Genomic DNA, 23,227 nt, shown 5'->3' on the forward strand with positions numbered 1-23,227 from the left:
TTTTCCATGTAAGTCCAAGGTGAGTCATGCTGCAGGCTCACCAGAATTCTATATTCAGTCACTATATTAAGTTCAATTCAGTTAAAAATTCACTGAGTTCCAGACCCTGGTTGAGGCTCTAGGGATATTTGTTGGAGGTAGGATACCTTCTTGGTTAGTATCAATGGGCTTTAATACCACCTAGTCCTGGGTAGGTCCCTCCCTCTGTCACCGACTAACCATGTAACCCTAGACAAGTTTCTTAACCTCTCTGTACCTTGAACTTCTGATCCATAAATGGTGATAAAACTTTAAAGGGCTGTTGTGAAGATCAAATATGTTAATGTCATTAAAGTACTTAGCATGGTGTCTGGCACAGAAATGTAGGCTACACTGGAACTTCACCCTTTTGTTCTGCCATCTTAATGTTGAGTTCTGGCTCTGGCTTTACCTGGTGTAGTGTAACCCATTTTGACATGGTCTACCATTCAAATACATTCCTTTTACAAAGGGAAACAAAAGCTAAGCAATAAGTGTTGAGTTGAAAATGCAGATTTTCATAAAGTTTTTAAGAATGACCCTACCTTAGTTTGTAGAACTGGTATAAGGATATAAAAAGATTTGATGACCCTGAATTTTATAAGCACATTTACATTTTTTTAGTTGTGAAATGTATGTTTATTCTGATACTTCTGATCAGTTGTACAACTAATCTAGGACAAATTACCAGAAAACTTTTACATTATTTCTTCAGGACTATGGTTTTTCAATGGCTTCAAATTTGGGCTCTTCAAATGTGAAGTTAGGGAACATATTCATGTCTGCTTTACCATACAGTTGCTTAAGCTTAAAAATCTCCCTGTCCTGTTCTTGCTGATACTCTGGGCCAGTATCAACAGGTCCTCCAGATGTCTGTCGCTTAGTTCTATATTCTCTAATCTTGTCCACCAAGAGTTTCTGATCAGGATCAAGTTCTTATTAAATGTCACTGCTGTAACACCAATGTTCCTCCTCAAAGAGACTGAGACTGCAGCCTGAATGACAGAGGAAGACCGGAAGAGCTGCTGAAGAATCATGCTGATTCTGTTATGGACAGGAAGCGTATTGGAGACAGTCTGCGACTGGACAGCTCTAAGTGAGACAGAACCCAAACAGGAGAAAGAAGTGGAGGGTAGGTGCTTCCAGGTCCCCTTTTCAAGACAATTTACATTTATTAAACAAATATTTATGGGACAGCTATTACATGCCAGGCCCCATAAGCCTACAAATCATCTCTTCATCTCAGAAATTTCTCCTTGATTCCAGACTTATGTATCCAGCTACCTGTCAGAAATATGTATCTAGAGCAGTAGTTCTCCAAAAGTGGTGATTTTGCTCCCCATCTCCAGGAGACATGTGGAAATATCTGGAAACATTTTTGGTAGTCACACCAGGGGTGCTAATGAAATCTTATGGATGGAGGCTAAACACCCACAATGCATAGAACAGCCCTCACAACAAAGAGCTCTCTGACCCAAAATGTCAACAGTGTTGAGGTTGAGAAAACCTGCTCTAGAGCAAAGTAAACATTACTATTCACCATATATGCATAGATTCAGTGTAGAACCCAACTTTGGAATCCAATTACCCTGGATTAGAATAACTATGCTGCCTCTTACCAGGCATGTGTCCTTGGAAAATGTATACTGCTTTACTCAAAGTCTACCTATTTAAATGTTTATGTCACCCAAACATAACAGAAACAGCCAAAATAATATTTGTCCAAATATCTGGGCACCTTGTCCCAGTCATGTTGACACATGAAATTAACCATCATACTTGACACTAAAAAAAATATTTCTTGGTTGTCTGGAATCCAGATTTAACTAGGTGTTCTCTGTTTTATCTGGCAGCCCTACATGTGGAGAGCTCTGCAGAGAAGACCCAAAATGCTCCATTCAGTAGCCCCAGTAAGCTCCCATCAGATGCCAGCACTAACTCTCATGTATGTGAATGGGCTGTCTTGGACGTTCCAGATGAGAGGTTCCTCCAGATGACTGCAGCCTCAGGTAACAGATATCAAGTGGAGCAGAAAAACACCCAGCTGAGCCCAGTAAACCAACAGAATCCTGAGAAATAATACATGGTTATTGTTTTATTTATTGCTAAGCAGAAATGGATATTCAAAACATTATGATAGTGGTGAATGTTACCTCTTTTTTCTGTGGTCTGTTATCATTGGGTAATATAGGGATTCTCTTATCCTCGAAGGCTTGGTAGGACTTTGTTATCATTTTGACTATAGTTTGTGTGTTGGTTTATGTGAGGGAGTACATTTCTGAGCATCCCATCAGTTCCTTCTTGAGGGAATTTTCTAGGGAAATATTCATGATTATCTGATATTCACACTAGTCTTGGAAATTGGAAAATAATAATAATTATGAAATCACACTAAAATCACATGAATTAAGGTACTAAGAAAGTGTTGCCACAATGGCTCCATGGGGGAAGCCTCAGAAGGTGGCTTGGTGGGTATTCATTCAGAACAAGGGGTATTTATTCACTTTGAGAAGTGTTTCTCAAAAAAGGTGTCTTGAAACACTTTCTTCTGCTACAGGGACTGCCTTTGGCAAGAAAGCCACTTTCTCTGAGTATGCATTGACTGGACTCTTCTATCAGACAGCCGATAGACACACATTGCAGCCTTTGGCCTTAGTGACTGTCCCAGTGCAGCACTGCCGAGTGGACAAGTCTGTCCAGTTCTGGACGTCATAATAGGAAGCCCATTTGCCAGCAAATCTAAGCCACTTTCTCCAATTTCACCTTTATAAGGAATCAAGTTGATGTATTGTTCTCCTTATTCTTTTCTTTTTTCCCTATTTCTTAGTTGGTCTATGGCCCAGACATAGAGCAAGGGTGTATTTGGGGGGCAATAATGACACAGGCATTTTAAAGCAGTAACATAGGAATAGCTGGTGAGCTAGAGAGACACAAAAAGGGGAGAACTGTGAGCTAATTGTAAGACCCATCCCTGAGGGCAGGGCAGAACACATGCTCCCTGTTGGCAGCTTGCTGTAAGAGTTTTAAAGAGAGAGAGTCCGGGCTGTGAAACCCTTGTTTCTCCTTCCAACCTCAGAATCAGGTAAGTCATTCCTGCAAAACAGAAAGAGTGAGTGTAGAGGGGCTGGAAGTGCTTTGGTAATGAATGTCCTTCCACACAGAAGAAAATATCAGGAATGGTGGATAAGAGCTCCCCAGGATAAACCAATGTATGGATTAATTGACTACGCTTCTGCCTAATAAATGACTATCTTATTCTATTCCTGCCTCCCTGAAAAATCTCTGAGATTTCTTAAATGACTTTCTTTGTCGTTTTTTTTACATCAAGTCACACGATTATAGACCGCGTCTTAGTTTTCTGCCACAGATGACTAACTGCTTAGCAAGGCTTGTGATTCTACATGCTCACTCTCTGAGAGCAAGCTCATCTCCAAGAACCTTAGGACACCTCCCTGGGTCTCTGTATACTGTATATACTGATCTATATCTATATCTATATTCTCCTATTGCCTCTTTAAAGCAAAAAATTTCCGGATTATAGGAATGTGCTTTTTTCCAACAAATGGGCAGACTTCCGCAAACTACCCGGGTCCCAGTCTAGTTCCTCTAATTATTATGCTTTCTCAGGTGGCAGCCTGAAAGAGCAAAGGTGCTCCGCTTTCAGCGAAATCCAGGGGGTGGAGGAGCGTGAGGAGGCATCTCCGGAGTGGGCGGACCTGCCTGCGCGTCGCGGTTGCCATAGAAACCTGACGTCAATATGGCGACCGTAACGACCTTTCCACCGAGACTGAGGCGGTCTGACGAGAAGAGCGGGTCCTGCCTTCAGATGTTTGGGACTCAGCTGAGGGTGTAGGTCCCCGCGGTGGGGGCTGGGCCGCCCTGGGATGTGAGGAGACAAAGGGATCCATATCCAAGTCTCCGTTTCCTGCTTTGAGACTCGGTGCCTCGGCTGTCTCGTAGGTAAAGACTTTGGGGTCCTCACCACCCCCACACCCCGGGCACCAGTGAGTGCGGTGTCCTGCTCCAGGGGTGTCCTGGAGTCACTTTCCTTCTAAAGGCAGGAGCGCGGGAAGTGAGACAGGTAACGACTCTCTCTGAGCCTCAGCTTCCCCCTCTGTAAAATGGGGCTGAGAATGCTTTACCCACAGGATCGGTGTGAACGTTCAATGATAACAAAGGAGTAAGTCCATGGCCCTGTGGTTATTGAGGGATCATGGATGTCGTATGAATTCAGGCCATTGCTTATTCCTTTTCAACTTTGTTGTTAAGGGATAGATGAGGAAAAGAGAAGAGAAAGGCCCTGATGAGAAGCCCGTTGTAACATCTGGTTGTGAGGATCACTAACCAATCGTATCCGTGTCATTGTCACTAACCCCGTGCCTAGCATGGTGCCAGGCACACAGTTACAGCAGTAAAGCATAGTGATTGCTGGATCTGTCTCTCCCTGTGCAGCTCCTCATGCCAGTGGCCCAGCTCATATCAGGTGTCTGAAGGAGGCAGGTTATGAGGATCTGTGTCCTGATGGCTCCTGAAGCTCCTACTCCAGGTTCAAGGGTAGGGGCTTCTAGGAGACCCCAACACTTCACATCTTTAGTGGGATATGACTCCTGATTCAAGTGAGTTCATAGATCTGAACAAAAGCATGTTGTGGAATAGCTCCTGTGAGGTTCACAAACTAGCCTAAAAGTAGAGAAAGTGCTTTGATCTCACCATGAGAGAAGAGGTTTAGCAGGTGGAATGTCATTCCATCAGCAGCTACATGCTTTGCATTAGCACTTGGGCCCATGTTAGAGATGCTTTCTTTGTCTGAAAGCAATGAGTTGTCTAGCTTGAGGGTCTTTTGTTTAATATGCATGTGTATGAACTTACATATATTTTTCTGACACTATAAATAATAATCAGTGATTCCCATATATCTCCCAGATGGTTGTTGAAATATGCTGTTCGTTCACAGCTCTTCCTAGCAATTTGATGTTGCAATATAAATTCTTCCATGGACTCCATGTTTTTAATCCATCATATAATAAAATTTTAAAGAAGCCTGGAATTTTTCAACTGTTAGTTAAAATGTCAATTACAAGAATTTTTGTATTTTCAAAAATGTTAATTACCCTACAGTTTGCCCAGTATAGTAATACCAAGCCATATCCCCTAAAATAACCAGATAGGGGTTTTTTTCAGATAGGTTTACATGTCATTAGTATTATTTTTCCAGGACATAACATTTTCAGTTCTGTCCTACATGGCCTCCTTAGCCCTCCCACTTCCCTGTCCCTAGGCAAACCCAGTTCTCTGTCACTGTGGATTAGTTTTCATGTCCTGGAAATGTATTTAAATAGAATCAAAGAAGTTTTATTCTGGTTTTTTTTTTTTTGGTCTGGATTTGTTCATTCATGATAATTATTTTTAGATTTATCCATCTTGTTGTATATATCAATAGTTAATTCTTTTGTGTTGCTTAGTAGAATTCCAATATATAAATATACCACAATTTGTTTTATCCATTTACCTATTAATAGATGTTTCAGTGGTTTCCAATTTGGGGCTCTTTTGAAAAAAGCTACTATGAACATTTGTGTATTAGTCTTTGCATAAACATAGACCTTCTTCCTCTAGAATAAATGCATAGGAGTGCAATGGCTGAATCATGTGATATATGTGAGATTAACGTTATAATAAAGTGCTATAGTGTTTTCCAAAGTGATCACACCATTTTTCATTTCCACCAGCAGTTGTATGAGCGTTCCATCCCCTGTAGTCTTGCCAAGACTTGGTGTGTTCCATCTTTTTAATTTTCGCCATTCTTATTTCATTGAAGTTTTTATTTGTATTTGTATTTCATTGAAGTTTTAACTTGCATTTCCCTATGATTAATGATGTTGAGCATCGTTTCATGTAGTACTTATCTGACATTTGATTTTTTGTGTGTGCAATGTCGATTCAGAATTTTTGCCAATTTATTTGAGTGTCTGATTCCTTCTTAGTGACTTTTGTGAGATTTTCTATATTCTGGATACAAGTCCTTTATCAGATACATGATTTTCAAACACTTTCTCCCAGTCGGTGGCTTGTCTTTTCCTTCTCTCAACAGTGTCTTTGGAAGAGCAGAAATGTTTAATTCTCAGGAGATACAGTGTATTGATTTATTAATTCATGGATTGTGGTATTGGTTTCTCATCTATGAAATTTTTGCCTAATCCAGTGTCACAAGGACTTTCTGCTGTGTTTTCTGGTAGAATCTTTATAATTTTTGCTTTTATATTCAGGTTTATTATACATTTTGAGTTAAGTTTTATATATGATTCTATATATGAATCACAGTTTATGTTTGTGTTTATGGATATCCACTTCTCCAGGCACCGTTTGTTGAAAAGATTATACTTTCTCCACCAAATTGCCTTTGTAGCTTTGTTGTAAATCAGTTGTTCGTATATGTGTGGGTCTGTTTTGGACTCTTCATTTTGTTTCTTTGATATACATTTCTACCTTCACCCCAATACCACACTGTCTTGATTGTTATAGATTTATAATGAGTCTTGAAATCAGCTGGTGTTTATCTTCCCACCCTGTTATTGTCAAAGTCGTTTTTCATTTCAAAGTCTGTCGCTTTCATATTTTTCATTTCCATATGAAATTAGGACTCATTCTGTCAATTTCTTTTAAAAAAGGGTCTGCTGGAACTTTTAATGTGATTTCATTGAATCCATAGATCAGTTTGAGAAAAACAGACATCTTTACAATACTGAATCTTCCAAACCAGGAAAATAGCATATCCCTCTGTTTATTTAGGTTTTCTTTAGTTTCTCTGAGCAATGTTTTGTAGTGTTCAGTGTATAGGTGTTGCACATCTCTGGACAGATTTATCCCTAAGTATCTCATACTTCTTGTTGGTATTGTAAATGGCAGTATTTTTAATTAAAATATTAAAATTTTCATGTATTTTATTTTCACTGAACTGTCAGTAGCCAAACGTTCAACAGAAGTTGTTGAGGAATCTTATTTGTTGAAAGCACAGACTACTCTAGGATGGAAAGGGTATTTGATGCATAACACGCATTTCCTGTATTTCCAGGTCAGCTTTTATCCATTATTGGCAATCTACTGAAATCATAGAGAAAAATGTCCCAGAGACAATTCTACAAGTCATCTCCAGAAAAAATCCATCACTAAAATAGTCCAGTACCTTTGAAATTTATGCATGTGATCAGAAATGAATCTGTTGAATTGTGGGAATTTTCTTCTTTATACTCCAGTGAATCCACCTCAGTGAATTCTTGGGATATTGGATGGTGAGAGAGAGTGGGTGGTAGGGGAGGACAGGGGAGGAGAGGGAAAGAGAGAGTATGTATATATATATATATGAATATATATATATATATGTGGACATACATGTATGTATACATGTATGTGTATATTGCTGAAGCTTCTAGGAATCTTTATTGTGCAGAATACTTGAGGTTAATTACTGTGTGTTATGCCAGTCCTATTTAATTCCTATCAAATATTGGAACATAAGGGTGGATATTGTTTATTTTTTCCCAGCTTTTCTTGGCCAGCATGGTTACCATGGTGACTCTGACTGCAGTGAGATTTGATGCAGTCTGAGCATCTATTTATGATTCTTACCTGAGCCACTCGTTACTATGGTTTCTATCAAGCACTGCTTTTCCAATTTTGTCATTCCTTCTAGAATTATTAGCTAGCATTTGAGTGTAGGATCGAGCTTTCCCTTTTTCCCATCATTAATTAATTGTAGTCATTTGTGTAAGTATGACCCCTGGAGTCCTATTTTTGCTCAAAGAGTTTATTATCATTAAGTATTTTGATGTTAAAATTGTCCCAGAATGGGCCGGTGTTAGCCCTTCAATTTGACCTCTGTGTCCATTTGCTACCTCCCTTGAATTCTTTGTGCACATATATTCCTCTCTGAGCCTGTCTCCCATCTATAGAAAGGAAGTAATGATGCCCACAGAGCATTGCTTTGAGAATTTGAAAATAAAAAATAACAGCCTATAGCATGTGATATCTAGTAGGTTCTCAGCAATGTTAGTTCCATTCCAAATTTGCAACCTTCGTTCTGTTTATGTGATGTATCTGATATTAACATAATAGCATGACTTCCGGAGAGAGTACTTGGACATGTGCCACAAGCAAGGATAAGCCTACATGTCCATGATGAGTGAGCTTCAATGTCACTGCTGTGTGTGGAGGGGGCGGTGTGGTGGTGCTGGCGGAGGGGCAAAGTATCACTGCACAGTTTCCAGTGAACTGAGTGGGACAAGCAGAACATCCTCACCCCTTCCCCTGCATTTCAGGTGCTTTCCTTTCCACTCACTTCTCTCAATTCCATGTGCTGCCTTCTCCCCTGACTCTCTTCTAGTGGAACATCAGAGAAGGGTATGGACTCTGAGCCCCAGAAGCTGGAGCTGATAGAAAAGAACCAAGTGTGATGTTGAGTCTGCCAGACAGGTTCCTGAAGCAAGTGAAGAGATCGAGCCCCATCACTGGGACACTTCAGGTAAGTTCCTACCCTTCCACCAGTCTCATCTATACAACCAAATAACAATATTCAGTCCTCCCCACATCTAGTAGTATTATAGAGTTTAGGTGTGATGCCATGTGAGAAAGCAATCTGTGCTCACAGATCGAGGGAAGGATTGGTGTGCTTTCAAGTAATTACCTTAACAGAGACACCCCAGATATTATAGAACTCTGCATGATAGTCATTAAATTAATGGGGCACAAAAAATGTCAGCCATTTAGATCAGGATTTCTGTGTGGTCCTTGGACCATTTCATAGAATGATCAGGGAATGCTTGTTAAAACTGCAGGTTCCTGGGCCCACCCTAGGTCTGCTGAATCAAAACCAGGGAGGTGGAATGGCAGGTGTCTACATTTTGAGTAATATCTCCAATTGTTCTGGTATTCATCCAAGTTTGAAAAGCACTTTTGTAGAATTTGCAAGAAGATCTTCTAAAATTTTTGAATCTTTTAATGTCTGATTTCATTGTTATTTGCACCTGATAATCAGCTTTAAATATCTGTTCCTCTATGTTGTGTCAAGTAGGTAACAATTCCTTCATGGAGGAAGTATTTATTCAGTAATTTATTTGCAAGGCCCTGAAATAGGCACTGGGATACAGCACAGGGAACAAGACAAGGAGGGTCCCAGGAGCTTTCCTCTAGTTTGAGAAAACTGGCAATAAGCAGGTAAAATAAATCAATAAGCAGGATGCTTCTATATGGGTATGAGTGTTTTGAAGAAAATACACATAAATAGGCTAAAAATGACGGGGACAGGGATTATTATAGATAAGGCTGTCAGTGAAGCTCTTCCCCAGGAAGCGACATTAGAGCTGAATCCTGAACAACAAGAGGACACCTGGCCTGGGCAGGCCTTTGGGTCAGTCGCCCTGTGATGTGCGTGGCACTGGTGGTCGCAGGAGCAGTTGACAATCTCACATGGGTGGGGCTTGGCAGATGAGGTGCAGGTGTGGGAGATGAGGGCGGGGCAGACAGGAGCCACATGGTCTGGGTTGTGTCAGGAGTTTCGAGTTCATTCCGAGGGTGGAGGGTTAGCGTGTGGGGGTGACAGGCTCAGATTCATGTGCTCACAAGCTGACTCTGGCCGCTGTGTGGGGAGTGGACTGAACAGGGATAGGATAGCTGTGGGGTAACCCTTAGGAGAAGCTTGCAGAGTCCAGGGGAGGGACGAGAGTGGATTGGCCCTGAGCTGCAGCAGTGTGCAGAGGGCGGGGTGGCCTGGACAGCGGGTATAGGAGGTGGGACAGGTGGGACCTGCAGTGGCTGTGGGGTGTGTGTGTGTGTGAGGATCAGACAGGATCCAGGATGACCCCTTGACTTTATGTTTGGTCACGTGTAGAAATGGTGGTGTTTCATGAAGTCAGTTGTGTCAAGTGCTTTTGAGAGATTCTCAAGACAATTAGGTATCCAACAGTGGTTATAGTGAAAGTTAATGATATACAAAATCTGTCATTCGATGAGTAGGATTCAGTTATAAGATTATTAATCTTTAAAAGATGCATGCAAACTCTCAAAACTATAACCGTGTCAACTTGTAAGTTTTGTTAAAAACAGCTCACTTTTATTGAGCTGTTACTGTGTGCACAGCACTGTTCTAAATGTTTTCATGTGTTAACTCAATTCTCACAGTAACAATCCATGAAGCAGGGATGATTGTTTTCCAATTACAGAAGAGGAAACTGAGGAATGACACATTCTTTCCTTCTCCCAAGGTCCAGAGGGCCAGCTTTCCCAACATCTCTGCAGTTGAATTTTTAAACTAATGTGATTCCTGTCCATTTATCTTTTTAGAAACCAAAATGCAAAGCAATAATTGTTTAATGTTTTATTGTCTGCGGTAAGTCCTGCATAATCCTGGTCTTACCAATAAGGCAATCAATGTGACTGTAAGGTGAAGTAAAAGTATTCAAACTCACTCAGTTTGTATGCTGCAGAACTGGAGTTTGGACCTATCTGTCTCCAGAGCCCTCACTCCTAACCAGTACACTTAGAAGGAAGATGTCTCTACATTTGCTGAGCCGAGTGGGTGATGTTAGAACAGAGCCACATCTCTTTGGGTGGACACTATGCCTCAGCAGGCATTGTGCCTTATACAGAGGGCATTTATTTCAGAAAAACAAAAAAGTAATAATTAAACAAAAGACATTGTGTGGATGTTTTCCAGTATATTTATCAATATATTTATTTTCCAGTTTTGACTTTCTATGGACAAGCAGCCTGTGAACGCTTGTACATATCTTTTGGATGGACATTTATGTTCATATCTGTTGGACATGTACATAAGAGTGACATTTCTTTGTCATGGGGAATGTGTATGTTCAGCTCTGTAGATATTGTTATGTGTTTGTCCAAGTGGTTTTTCCAGTGTGTATTCCACCAGCAGTATGTGAGGGATCTACCTGCTCCACATCCTTACCAGTATTTGGTGATTTCCATCTTCTTCCAAATTTTTGTTCTGGTAGGTTAGTGGTAGTATCTCATTATGGTTTTAATTTTAATTTCTGAAAATTGTAATATAAAGATGGTTCATTTCTTTTTTAAAAAAAATTCCAGTTTATTTGCTTAAGATAATAGATCTTTTGACTGATAGAGTTTCATTCTTGATTTTGCTGATTGTAATCCTCTTGTGTTGTTTATTATGTTCTTCTGGCCCTTAGTGTTCCTTTAAAATTTTTAAAGTAGATTTAGAGATTTGTTCAACTGCAAGTTAATACCACATATGTGAATTGTCTGTTCCTATAGCATTACACCAGGAGGCCCCCTGTGTCTGGTTGTCTGTCCTGTGGCTTTAAGATTCACTGGGTTTAGATGTTGTCAGCCTGATCCTCCCATTATAAAGCTTCCCATCTTTTCACCTTAAGTTTTTTGCAGCCTCTGAAGATCTTTGCCTAGACCCACATTTCATTAAAGGGCATAAGAGGGTGATATTTTAATTTTATAATTCCTTCTGCTTGTATTATCTGGAATTCTTCTCTAAAAGAAACTTCTCATGAACTCTTTGGTTCACTGAGATAAAGTACAACAGGAAGAGAAGGATGAATGTTTAGTTCTTGTGTAGTATTTCTACTTTAAAATGGGTTGGGTCCTAGTATTTTCCAAAGGTGAGCAGTGAGTTGGTTTTGTTTGTGTAATTGTTTTGTTTTAGAGTGTCACCTATGAGTATCACCATATGCTCATAGATGTTTTATTATGTTTTAATCCATTGCAATCATTAATGTTTTCTACATTCAATTGTTATTTGTCCAGTGGGAGCCCCTTCAGGTTGGTTTCTGAGTCTTTTTGACATGCTTTCTGGTATGAGAGTTCGGTCCAAACTCATTTGGTAAGTCCCTACCCATTTCCCCAAGGAAACTGGGTTCCTTTTAATGGGAACTGTCTTCAGAGAACTCAATCTGGGTAGTAAAGTTGTACATTGCTACTGAGTTAGTCATCGTTTCTGGCCATTTTCAGTGTATAGAACCTGTAAATTTGTATTACATTCTAAGAAAATATAGATCATCATCTTCCATCCTGGGCTGCTCCTCTGTCCCCTTAATAGGTATGAATTTTTTTCATCTTTTGTTTTAACCTTCCAGTTTAAAAAAATAATCAAATATTATATGTATGTTAGTTTTCTCCCCCATTCACACTTAGCAGGTGACATATTCTATACTACCACTGTCCAATGGAAATTTCTGCCAAAAAGGAAATATTCTGTATATACAATGACCAGCATGGAGCCACTAGTTACCTGTGTGTGTTGAGGACCTAAACATGGTGCATGCTACTGAGGAACACAATCTTAATAGGCACATGTGGCTAGTGGCTGCTGTTTTCAACAGCAACAGCTGTACACATTTTCTGCACCTTGCCTTTTTCATTGAACAATATACCTTCAAGTTGACCCATAGCAGTATAGAGAGGCAGTCTTCTCTACTTTTATAGCTGCGTAGTCCTACAGAATGCAGACGCACCATAGGTTATCATTCAGCCCCCTGTTAGGGGACATCTGTCTTGTTTCTTGTCTTCTGCTGTTATGAACTGGTCTGCCAGAAACGGCCTTCTACATATGCCTCTTTTTTTCTTTTTGAATTGTTTCTTTGGAATAGATTTTTAGAAGAAAGCCTGCTGGTTCTAGGAGTAAACCTACAATAATTTACTAAATGGTATCAAATCCCCTTTGCAGAGTTGTATCATTTTACATTACCTCCAGCAATGCATGAAAATACCTGTCTCCTTATAGACTATCTAAGGGGAATGCTGGGAGGGGTGAAAATAATGTGTGGAATCTGTGAAAACCATTCCGCTAAATTAGAAGGATTAGATGTTTGAACTGGAACTGGTCCTAGTCATATGCTTGTCTTTGTGAACTTGGTCTCTACTCCTCTCTGTCTCCTGTGGATTTGGGCCCAGGCTCCTCAAAGTGGGAGAGGAGGTCTTACATGAAGCAGAAACTCCATGTCACCTCAGATGGACCACTCAGGTGACTAAATGGGAGGGACCACCCTCCTAGGGACAAGACAGACACAAAACCAGTTCCAAAATCTACCATTATGACCTTGTGAAGCGCTAAAGGAAAAGCAACACCTCCAGTTCCTGCCCATGAAAATCCAGACTGAAACCATACAAAGGTTGCCAAGTCTTTCCCTCTTTGAGTGAGGGCCTGTCAGGAGGAGATGGTATATCATTAGTGCTATGCAAGAGGACAGAGGTGTGGGTTATGAGGTCCGTCAGATTCCCAAGGCAGCACCTCTTCCTGCTCATCCACATCATTTCTTCTGTAGATCCTGGGTTTCCAGGATTCAAGAAGCTTGGACTAACCTTGTTAGAATGAAGTCCATTTGAAGTCGTTCGTCATGGGTGGGCACTAACGTACATGTTGCTCCCTGTGGGCATTTCCACTTCATGCAGGTCTAGAGATCAAAATTAGGCAGGTGTGGGATGCAGATAAGGAATTGACCTGACAGTGTGTGCACTCAGTAGAAACCCAGTACACCTTAATAAATTAATGAGATGTAGGTGCAGGAGTAAGCAGAAAGGATCTTTGCGTATGTCCTCTGTCTTTTTATTATAAACGTATGAATTTTTCAAAGAAAGTTGTGATTACTCAGTCCTTATTGTTTCATAATTTGTCTTGAGGAAAAAAAAATATTTGTTTCTGTTTATAAAGAGTGCCTTTTCAATTGGGAGCAAATGACCTGTAGAAAATGGAGAAAGATGCCACCTGGTGATCGGAGTCAGAATCGCAGATGTGAACGTCTCAGTTAAGGGGCTAGTTATGGGTATGGGAAGTTTCATTAGAGTGAGGGAGGAGGCTGGATTCATTGTATAGGCCAAAGCTTTCAGGAATTTTCCAGACACTGATAGTGATTCTTCCATATTGATGTCCATCCTGGGATCTTCAGCTCCTATGGCTGGAAGTCAAGCTCCTGTGTGAACTGACTGCATGAGTTACAGTGTGCATAATTGGTGTGAAGAAGTTTAAGACATAGCAACACATGTATGCACACACACACACAGAGAAGTATTGTCAGTTAAATTGTCTTGATCTGTTTCTTTTATCCACAAAACAACATACTATGAACAAGTTTCCAAAGCAATAAATATATGGATGTCATATTTATAATCAGATCCAAGTATTTTATGGTTTCAACATTTTATTCAATAAAGTTTCCATATTTAAAATAGTATAGAAATACAACTTAGAAAATGAAAGGATCCCTCTCTCACCAATGGGTGCACATTGAGTTATTAGAGAAATATCTTTAATGTGATATTTTTATGCAACAGTGTATGAACATGTTTCTAAGTCAATAAATATATTTCTTCTCTGTTTTTTGTGACTTAGTTCACACATTTTATGTTTTACAAGAGTTTATCTCAATGAGTATTTCAGATTACCAGTTAATACTTTTCACTGTCCAACAAGTATCAAACAATATAGAAATGTATATTTAGAAGATGAAATTATTGTCTTACTCTTCTGCTTTCACCTTCTGACAGCCATAGTACAGGGCCCATCTCTGTTAATTGTTGGTATTTGATATGTTTATATTTGGCAGTATGGTTACCACCATAGCTTTAGTTATAACCTCTATCACATCACATAATTATCATTTCTCTTTTGTGGTGAATACATATAAGATCTAGTCTCTCAGCAATTTTGAAGGATAATACAGTACTGTTGACATAATCACTATGCTGTGCATTAGATTTCCAGAACTTATTCATCTACTAGTTGGCAAGCTTGTAGCCTTTAACATCTCCTCAATTTCTCCACCTCCTGGCCCCTGGTAACTACTGTTCTACTCTCTGTTTCTATGAGTTTGGCTTTTTTAGATTCCATATGTAAGTGATACCATACATATTTGCCTTTCTCTGTCTGGCTTGTCTCCTAAAGCACAGTACCCTCCAGCCATATCCATGTTGTTGCGAATGTCAGGATTTCCTTCTTTCTTATGCTGAATAATATATATATTCTTTATGCATTCATTCTCTGACAGACACTTAGATTGTTTCCAAATTTTGTCTATCATGAATTCAATAAACATGGCAGATAACTTTTCGATATTCTGTTTTCATTTCCTTTAGATATATACCTAAAGTGGGATTGCTGGATCATATATGGTAGTTATATTTTTAATTTTTTGAGGAACCTCCATACTGACTTCCATAGTGACTGAACCAATTTACATTCCCACCAACAGTGCACAAGGGCCTTTTTCTCCACATCCTTGTCAACACTTGTTGTCTTCTTGATGATAGCCATTCTAACAGGTGTGAGATGATATCCCATTGTGGTTTCCATTGCATTTCCCTGGTAATTAACGGTGTTGTGCATCTTTTCATGTACCTTTTGTCCGTTTGGATGTCTTCTTTGGAAAAATGTCTATTTAAATCTTTGGCCCATTTTTCAATCAGACTGTTCATTTTGTTTGTTTGTTTGTTTTTTAGTTGTATGAGTTCTTTACATATTTTAGATACTAACCCCTTACCTAATATGTAGTTTGAAAATATTTTATTTCATTCTGTAGATTGCCTTTTCATTTTGTTGACTTTTTATTGCTGTGCAGAAGCTTTTTAGTTTGATATAACCTAACTTGTTGATTTTTGCTTTTATTGTTTGTGCTTTTGGTGTCATATCCAAAAAAAAATCATTGCCAAGACCAATATTAAAGAGCTTCTTCCCTATGTTCTCTTCTGGGAGTTTTACAGTCTCAGTTCTTATGTTTAAGTCTTTAATCCATTCTGAGTGAATCTTTGTGAGTTGTATAAAATAGGGTCCAACTCTGTTTTTCTACATATGATTGATTATCCAGTTTTCAGAACTCCATTTCTTGAAGACAGTACCCTTCCCCAATGAGAGTTCTTGGCTCCCTTGTCAAATATTGATTGACCATAGTACTCTCTATTTCTGAACTCTCTATTTTGTTCCATTGGCCTATGTGTCTATTTTTATGCCAGTAACATACTCTTTAGTTACTATAGCTCTGCAGTATAGTTTGAAATCAGAAAGTGTGAAAAAAAAAAAGTGTGGTATCTCTAGCTTTGTTCTTCTTTCCTAGGATTGCTTTTGCTCTCTGAGTCTTTTGTGGTTTTACACAAATTTTAGGATTATTTCCCCTATTTCAGTGAAAAATGCCTTTGGAATTCTGATAGGGACTGTACTCAATCTATAAATGTCTTTGGGTAGTATGGAGATTTTAACAATATTAATTCTTGTGATTGATGAATACAGGATATCTTTCCATTCATGTCTTCAATTTATTTCATCAGGGTCTTGTAGTTTTTATTGTACAAGTCTTTCACTTCCTTGGTTAAATTGGTTTGTAAGTATTTTTTTATGCTTTTGGGAATAGAATAGTTTATTTCTTTTTCAGATATTTTATTGTTAGTATATAGAAATGCAACTGATTTCTGTATGTTGATTTTACATCCTGCAACCTTACTAAATTAGTTCCAGTAGTGTTTTGGTTGTCTAGGATATTCTATATATATAAGATTATATCATCTGCAAATAAACACTTTTTTTCTTCTTTTCCTATTTGGATGCCTTTTCTTTCTTTGTCTTGCCTAATTTCTCTATCTAGGACTTTCATTACTATGTTGAATAAGAGTAGTGAGAGTGGCACTATTGTCTTGTTCCTGATCTTAGATGAAGTGCTTTCAGTCTTTCACCATTGAGTATGATGCTAGCTATGGGTTTGTTGTATATGGCCCTTATTATGTTGCAGTATGTTCATTCTATAGCCAATTCGTTGAGAACTTTTATCATGAAAGGATGTTGTGTTTTGTCAAATACTTTTTCTGCATCTGTTGAGATAACAACTTTATCTTTCATTCTATTAATATGGTGTATCACATTTATTGATTTGTGTATATTGAACCATCCTTGCATCCCAGGGATAAATCCCACTTGGTCATGGGGTATGATCCTTTTAATTAATGTGTTGTTGAATTAAGTTTGCTAATATTTTTTGAGAATTTTTACACCTATTTTTTCAGGGATATGGGTTTATAGTTTCTTTTTTCTTGTAATGTCCTCATCTGGTTTTGGTAAAAGGGTAATTAATGCTGGCCTCATAAAATGTGTTTGGAAGTTCTCTCTTTTTCAGTTTTTTTGGAAGAGTTTGAGAAAGATTGGCACTAATTACTTAAATGTTTGTTAAAATTCACTGGTGATGCCATCTGGTCCTGGGCTTTTCTGTATTAGGAGTTTTTTTATTACTGATTCAATCTCCTTACCTGTTATTGGTCTGTTCAGATTTTCTTTTTCTTCATGATTCAGTCTTGGTAGGTTGTGTGTTTCTAGGAATTTATCCATTTCTTTTTGGTTATCTAATTTGTTTTGGCATATAATTTTTCATAGTAGTCTCATAATCCTATATATTTCAGTAGTATTTGTCTAGTTATATAATGTCTCCTCTTTCATTTCTGATTTTATATGAGTCTTTTGTTCTCTCTCTCTTCAGTCTAGGTAAAATTTTGTCAGTTTCATTTCTGTTTTCAAAAATTAGCTATTTGTTTTATTGATTTTCTTCTATTGTTTTCCTCATCTCTGTGTCGTTCACTTCTGCTCTGATCTTTGTTATGTCCTCCCTTCTGCTAACTTTGGACTTAGTTTGTTCTTCTTTTTTTAGTTCCTTGAAGAGTAAAGTTAGGTAGTTTATTTGAGTTCTTTCTAGTTTCTTAATATATACACTTATTGCTATAAACTTTACTCTCAAACTGCTTTTGCAGCATCCCACATGTTTTGGTATGCTGTGTTTCTTTTTCAATTTTGTTTGAAATAGTTTTTCATTTTTCTTTTGATTTCTTCTTTGACCTATTGGTTGTTCAGGAATGTGTTGTTTAATTTACACATATTTGTAGATTTTCCAGCTTTCCTCTTATTTTTGATTTCTAGTTTCATACCATTGTGATCAAAAAGATACTTGGTATGCTTTCAGTCTTCTTAAATTTACTAAGACTTGTTTTGTGTCCTACCATATAATTTATCCTGGAGAATGTTCAGTTTGCACTTGAGAAGAACAATTCTGTTTCTTTTGGGTGGAATATTCTATAAATGTTTATTATGTCCTTTTGGTCTAATGTATGATTCAAGTCTGTGATTTCCTCATTAAATTTCTGTCTGGATGATCTATCTAATGCTGAAAATGGGGTATTGAAGTCCCCTACTATTATTGTATTATTGACTATATCCCTCTTCAGGTCTGTTAACATTTACTTAATACATTTAAGTGCTTTAATGTTGGATGCAGATTTATTTACAATTGTTATATCTTGGTAAATTGACCCCTTTATCATTATATAATGACCTTCTTTGTCTCTTGTTAGCATTTTTTACTTCAAGTCTATTTTTCTGATATAAGTATAGTTATCCCTGCTTTCTTTTGGTTTCCCCTGCGTAGGATTTCTTTTTCCATTCCCTCACTTTGAGCCTATGTGTGTCCTTAAATCTGAAGTGAATCTCTTGTTGGCAGCATGAACTTGGGTCTTGCTTTTTTACCCATACAGCTACTCAGTGCCTTTTGATTGGTGAATTCAATCCATTCATTTACACTTAAGAGTAATTGTTGATCTGTAAGGACGTACTAATACCGTCTTCTTCATTGCTTTCTAGCTATTTTGTAGTTCCATTGTTTCTTTATTCCTCTGTTTCTGCCTACCTTACTGAATTGGTAATTTTCCATGCTGGTATGTTCTGTTTCTCCTTCTTTATTTTTTGTGAATCTACTCTAAGTTTTTGCTTTGTGGTTACCATGAGGCTTACATAAAACATCTTATAGATAAAGCAGTTCATTTTAAGCTGATAGCAACTTAACTTCAATTGCATACAGAAGTTCAACAGTTTATTTTCCCCTTTTATATTTTTGGTCACAATTTAACAAGAAAGATGTCTCTTTTTATACTGTGTATTCGTTAATAAATTATAGTAGATACAGTTACTTTTAATACTCTTTTCCTTTAGCCTTTATACTATAGTTAATTGGTTAATACCCTATCTTGTTACAGAATTAGAGTTTTCTAAATGTGACTATATATTTACCTTTACCAATGTGTTGTATACTTTCATATGTTTTTATGTCACTGATTAGCATCTTTTCATTTCAGCTTGAAGAACTTCTTTCAACATTTCTTACAAGGCAGGTCTAGCAGTGATGAACTCAGCTTTTATTTGTCTGGGAAAATCTTCACTTCTCCTTTATATCTGAAGTGTAACTTTGCCAGGTAGAGTATTCTTGGCTGGAATTTTTTTTTCTTTTAATACTTTGAATGTGTTATTCCACTCTCTTCTGACCTGTAGAGTTTCTGCAGAGAAATATTCTGCTAACCTAATGGAAGTTCCTTTGTAGGTTGCAATCTTTTTCTCTCTGGTTGCCTTTAGGATTCTCTATCTTTGATTTTTGACAGTTTCATTTAATGTGTCTTGGAGAAGGTCTTTTTGCATTGAGATAAGAAGGTGATTTATTGGCTTCATGAACTTGAATGTCCAAGTTCCTCCCAAGGTTTGGGAAGTTCTCATCTATTATTTCTTTAAATAAACTCTCTGCCCCTTCTCCCTCTCTTTTTCTCCTGGAATCCCAATTATTTTAATATTTTTACATTTGATGGGGTCCCATAGATGATGTAGGCTTTCCTTGCTCTTTTTTTTTATTCTTCTTTCTTTGTTCTCCTCTAATTCCATTATTTTAAATTTCCTGTTCTTCAGATCACTTATTATATCTTCCACTTGGTCTACTCCACTATAGATACAGTCTATTGCATTTTTTAAATTTCATTCATTGCATTCTTAAGCTTCAGAATTTGTTTGGCTCTTTTTTATGATTTGTGTTTCTTTGTTAAATTTCTAATTTTGTTTATGTATTGTTTTCCTGATTTTGTTGAATTATCTTTCTATGTGTTCTTGTAGCTCTTTGAGTTTCCTCAAAAACAGCTATTTTGAATTCCTTATCAGCTAGATCACAAACTTCTGTGCATTGAGTTTGGTTATTGGAGGATTAATTGTGATCCTTTGGTGATGACATGTTTCCTTAAATCTCCATGTTCCTTGGGGTTCTGCATTGCTGCTTTCACATTTGTAGCAGCAGTCACCTCCTACAAACTGTATTAGCTGTCTTCAAGTGGGGAATATTTTTTGTTGGTCCTGTTTATATCTAGTTTTTTCTCTAATTTTGTATGGATACACCTGTTCCACACTTCTTTCTCCCTCTTATAGCAGGATTCTTAACCTTTTATGTCTTCTCTGGTTCTTACAACTTGGCAGGCTGTTTGCTAGAAAGCTTTCTCTGGATTTCCAGAAGGTGGCAGTATAGCTCAAGTTTGTGTTTTTAGCTCTGCCTGAGACCCTGGTCTGTTTTTCTGAAAGCACTCTGTTTACTCTCACTTCTGCACTTGGGAGTGCAAACAAGGAGCCAGCCTCAGAATGGGGGAGGTTTGGATTTAGCACTCAGAGTGCTGGGAATGCCTACAGGCCCAGTGGGGAGATCCTCCAGTGAAGTTCTCCCGGAGGCTTTTGGGCCAACTTCCTGCCGAAGTCCTGTGTACAGTCAACAAGTACAGTGTCCCTTTAATGCCCTTTGATATTCTTATCTGCCTCTTTTCCAGTGTACTCCCTCCCCCCAGTCACTGAGGTCCTATCTTAGTACTCTGCGTACTACTGGAGAGAAACAAGTTTCTCCAGCAGCATCTTACAAAGCTGGGGTAGCCAGATACTCACTCACTGCTTTCCTTTTCCGCCATAAGAGAGGTCACCACAGCTAGGTCACCCCCATGTTGTTTTGCCCTAGGGGATGAACGGCACTGATAAAGTTCCTCTTACCTTCTTGAATGTATCCAAACTCAAGGAAAAATATGATAATTATTTAGAATGGTAAATAGAGTATTCCTTATACAAGAAACTATTGTTCACTAACCTAGTAACTCTTATGTGGTAGATAAGAATTGGTCTAATGCTGAAAGTTTTTTACTGTTCTTTTCATGGTCATTAAAGTTTTTTGTTGCGGTTATTTCAAATAAAAACATTTTTCATATGATAACACAAGTTGCAAACAATGGTGATTGTGAAAATGTTACATATCCATTTCAAAGCTTGGTAAGATTTTGTTAAAGAAAGAATTTTGTTCCTCCCCTAGGAAAGCTAATCTATCTTGATAATGTCAAGAAGAGTTATTTAAAATTTTTCTTCCAACTGAGATAGAAACAAAAGTGAGTGTGATATTTTCCTAAATCTTCAATGCAAAAGCTTGTGTTTTATTTGCATCTCCATCATGCAGAATCACAATACTTTATATGCATACATAGAAGCATCTCACTCCTTTCAATGGCTGTGTGACATTCCACTGTATTGGTGTACCAGAGTTGTTTAATGAGAAGTGTGGTTGATGCCTCATAAGAAGATTAACACACACACTCCAAAATGCCAACGTTGCTCCTGTTGAAAAACACTGGGAGTTTGGAATTCTTAATGAAATTTCACAATGATCAAATCACTCCCATGAAGCTCTATGTTATTTGCCCTCCAGAAAGATTGTGAATTTAGGTATTACTGTACCTGCTTGCTCACACTTTGACCAATAGTTTTTTTTAAATGCAGTATGGAGAGGGGGACAAGATTGCAGAGTAGTAGGACACCTAGCTCACCCTCTCCCATGAATACAGCAAAATCCACATCAATATACAGAACAAATCAAACAGAATACCTACTGAAATGCAAATCAAAACTACAATGAGTTATCACTTCATAGCAGTCAGAATGGCCACCATTAAAAAGTCAACAGTGATAAATGCTGGAGAGGGTGTGGAGAAAAGGGAACCTTCCTACACTGTTGGTGGGAATGTAGTTTAGTGTAGCCATTATGAAAAACAGTATGGAGATTCCTCAAAAAGCTAAGAATAGACTTAACCATATGATCCAGCAATCCCACTCTTGGGCATATGTCCAGAAGGAACTCTAATTTGAAGAGATACATGTACCCCAGTGTTCATAGCAGCACTATATACAATAGCCAAGACATGGAAGCAACCTAAATGTCCAGCGACAGATGACTGGATAAAGAAGTAGTGGTATAGTTATACAATGGAATACTACTCAAGGAAAAAGGAATAAAATAATGCCATTTGCAGCAACATGGATGGACCTAGAGATCATCATTCTAAGTGAAGTAAGCCAGAAAGCGAAGGAAAAATGCCGTATGATATCACTCATATGTGGAATCTTAAAAAAATGACACAAACGAACTTATTTACAAGACAGAAACAGACTCACAGACAGAAAACAAGCTTATGGTTACCAGGGGGAAAGGGGGTGGGAAGGGATAACTTGGGAGTTCCATATTTGCAGATACACACTACTATATATAAAATAGATAAACAACAAGTTTCTTCTGTATAGCACAGGGAACTATATTCAATATCTTGTAGTAACCTATAATGAAAAAAATATGAAAAGGAATATATGTATGTATGTGTATGACTGAAACATTATGCTGTATACCTGAAATTGACACAACATTGTAAACTGACTATACTTAAGAAAATAAATAAATAAAAAGTAAAAAATAATAAATTGCAATATGACAGGCATATATAGATTGTAATTAGTATAGAGAATAATTTTATGAACAACAAAATACCCATTACCCAGATTTACCACCTGCTATTTAGCATTCTTTTGTTATAGTTTTCATACTAAATGAATCAGAGCAACATACTGGAAGGATAAGTGACATGCTGTGGAAGAACAGCGTATGGAGTAGTTCCTGCCAATAGTGGGTTTGGAGATTGTCAGTGAAGCCTCAAAAAGGAGGTGCCATTTGTGCTGAAAAAGAATGAATAGTTAAGGAAATGTCCCAGGGGGAATTTCAGGTCTGATCCATGGTACAGAACAGAGAATGTGGAAAGGTATAGTTGGTGGTTATGATAAATAATCCAGTGTTGCTTCAGTGTAAGATACTTGGATGGATGAGGTCAGAACTGATAGGACCTCAAGTCTCTGAGAGCCTAGAACACTGTGACCAGGGGATCAAGATGCTACCCTGTAGGTTGGTTGTTGCCAAATCTGGCAAGCAACAGAACCTCTATGTTTTTGTTTTTTTGCTTAGTTAATTTTGGTGTTGGGCATACGTGAGGGGAGCAAATGTCAAGATCTGCGCTGGAATCCTTCAAGGTAATTTCTTAACCTATT

At 38.0% G+C, this 23,227-nt stretch overlaps 1 long non-coding RNA gene and 1 pseudogene across 2 annotated transcripts; one reads left to right on the forward strand and one right to left on the reverse strand.

Annotated features, from left to right (window-relative positions):
* Window positions 1-641: 641 nt before the first annotated feature.
* Window positions 642-1,055, reverse strand: LOC105102816 (ATP synthase-coupling factor 6, mitochondrial-like; annotated as a pseudogene). Its single transcript, XR_010379276.1, has one exon. The product of XR_010379276.1 is annotated as an ATP synthase-coupling factor 6, mitochondrial-like (transcript).
* A 2,739-nt stretch (window positions 1,056-3,794) lies between these two features.
* LOC135320096 (uncharacterized) lies at window positions 3,795-23,227 on the forward strand. The gene is made up of 3 exons (XR_010379277.1): window positions 3,795-3,978; window positions 8,399-8,536; window positions 23,145-23,227. It is a non-coding gene; the product is annotated as an uncharacterized LOC135320096 (long non-coding RNA).

This window comes from Camelus dromedarius, chromosome X (assembly GCF_036321535.1).
Source record: "Camelus dromedarius isolate mCamDro1 chromosome X, mCamDro1.pat, whole genome shotgun sequence".
Lineage (NCBI taxonomy): Eukaryota > Metazoa > Chordata > Mammalia > Artiodactyla > Camelidae > Camelus > Camelus dromedarius.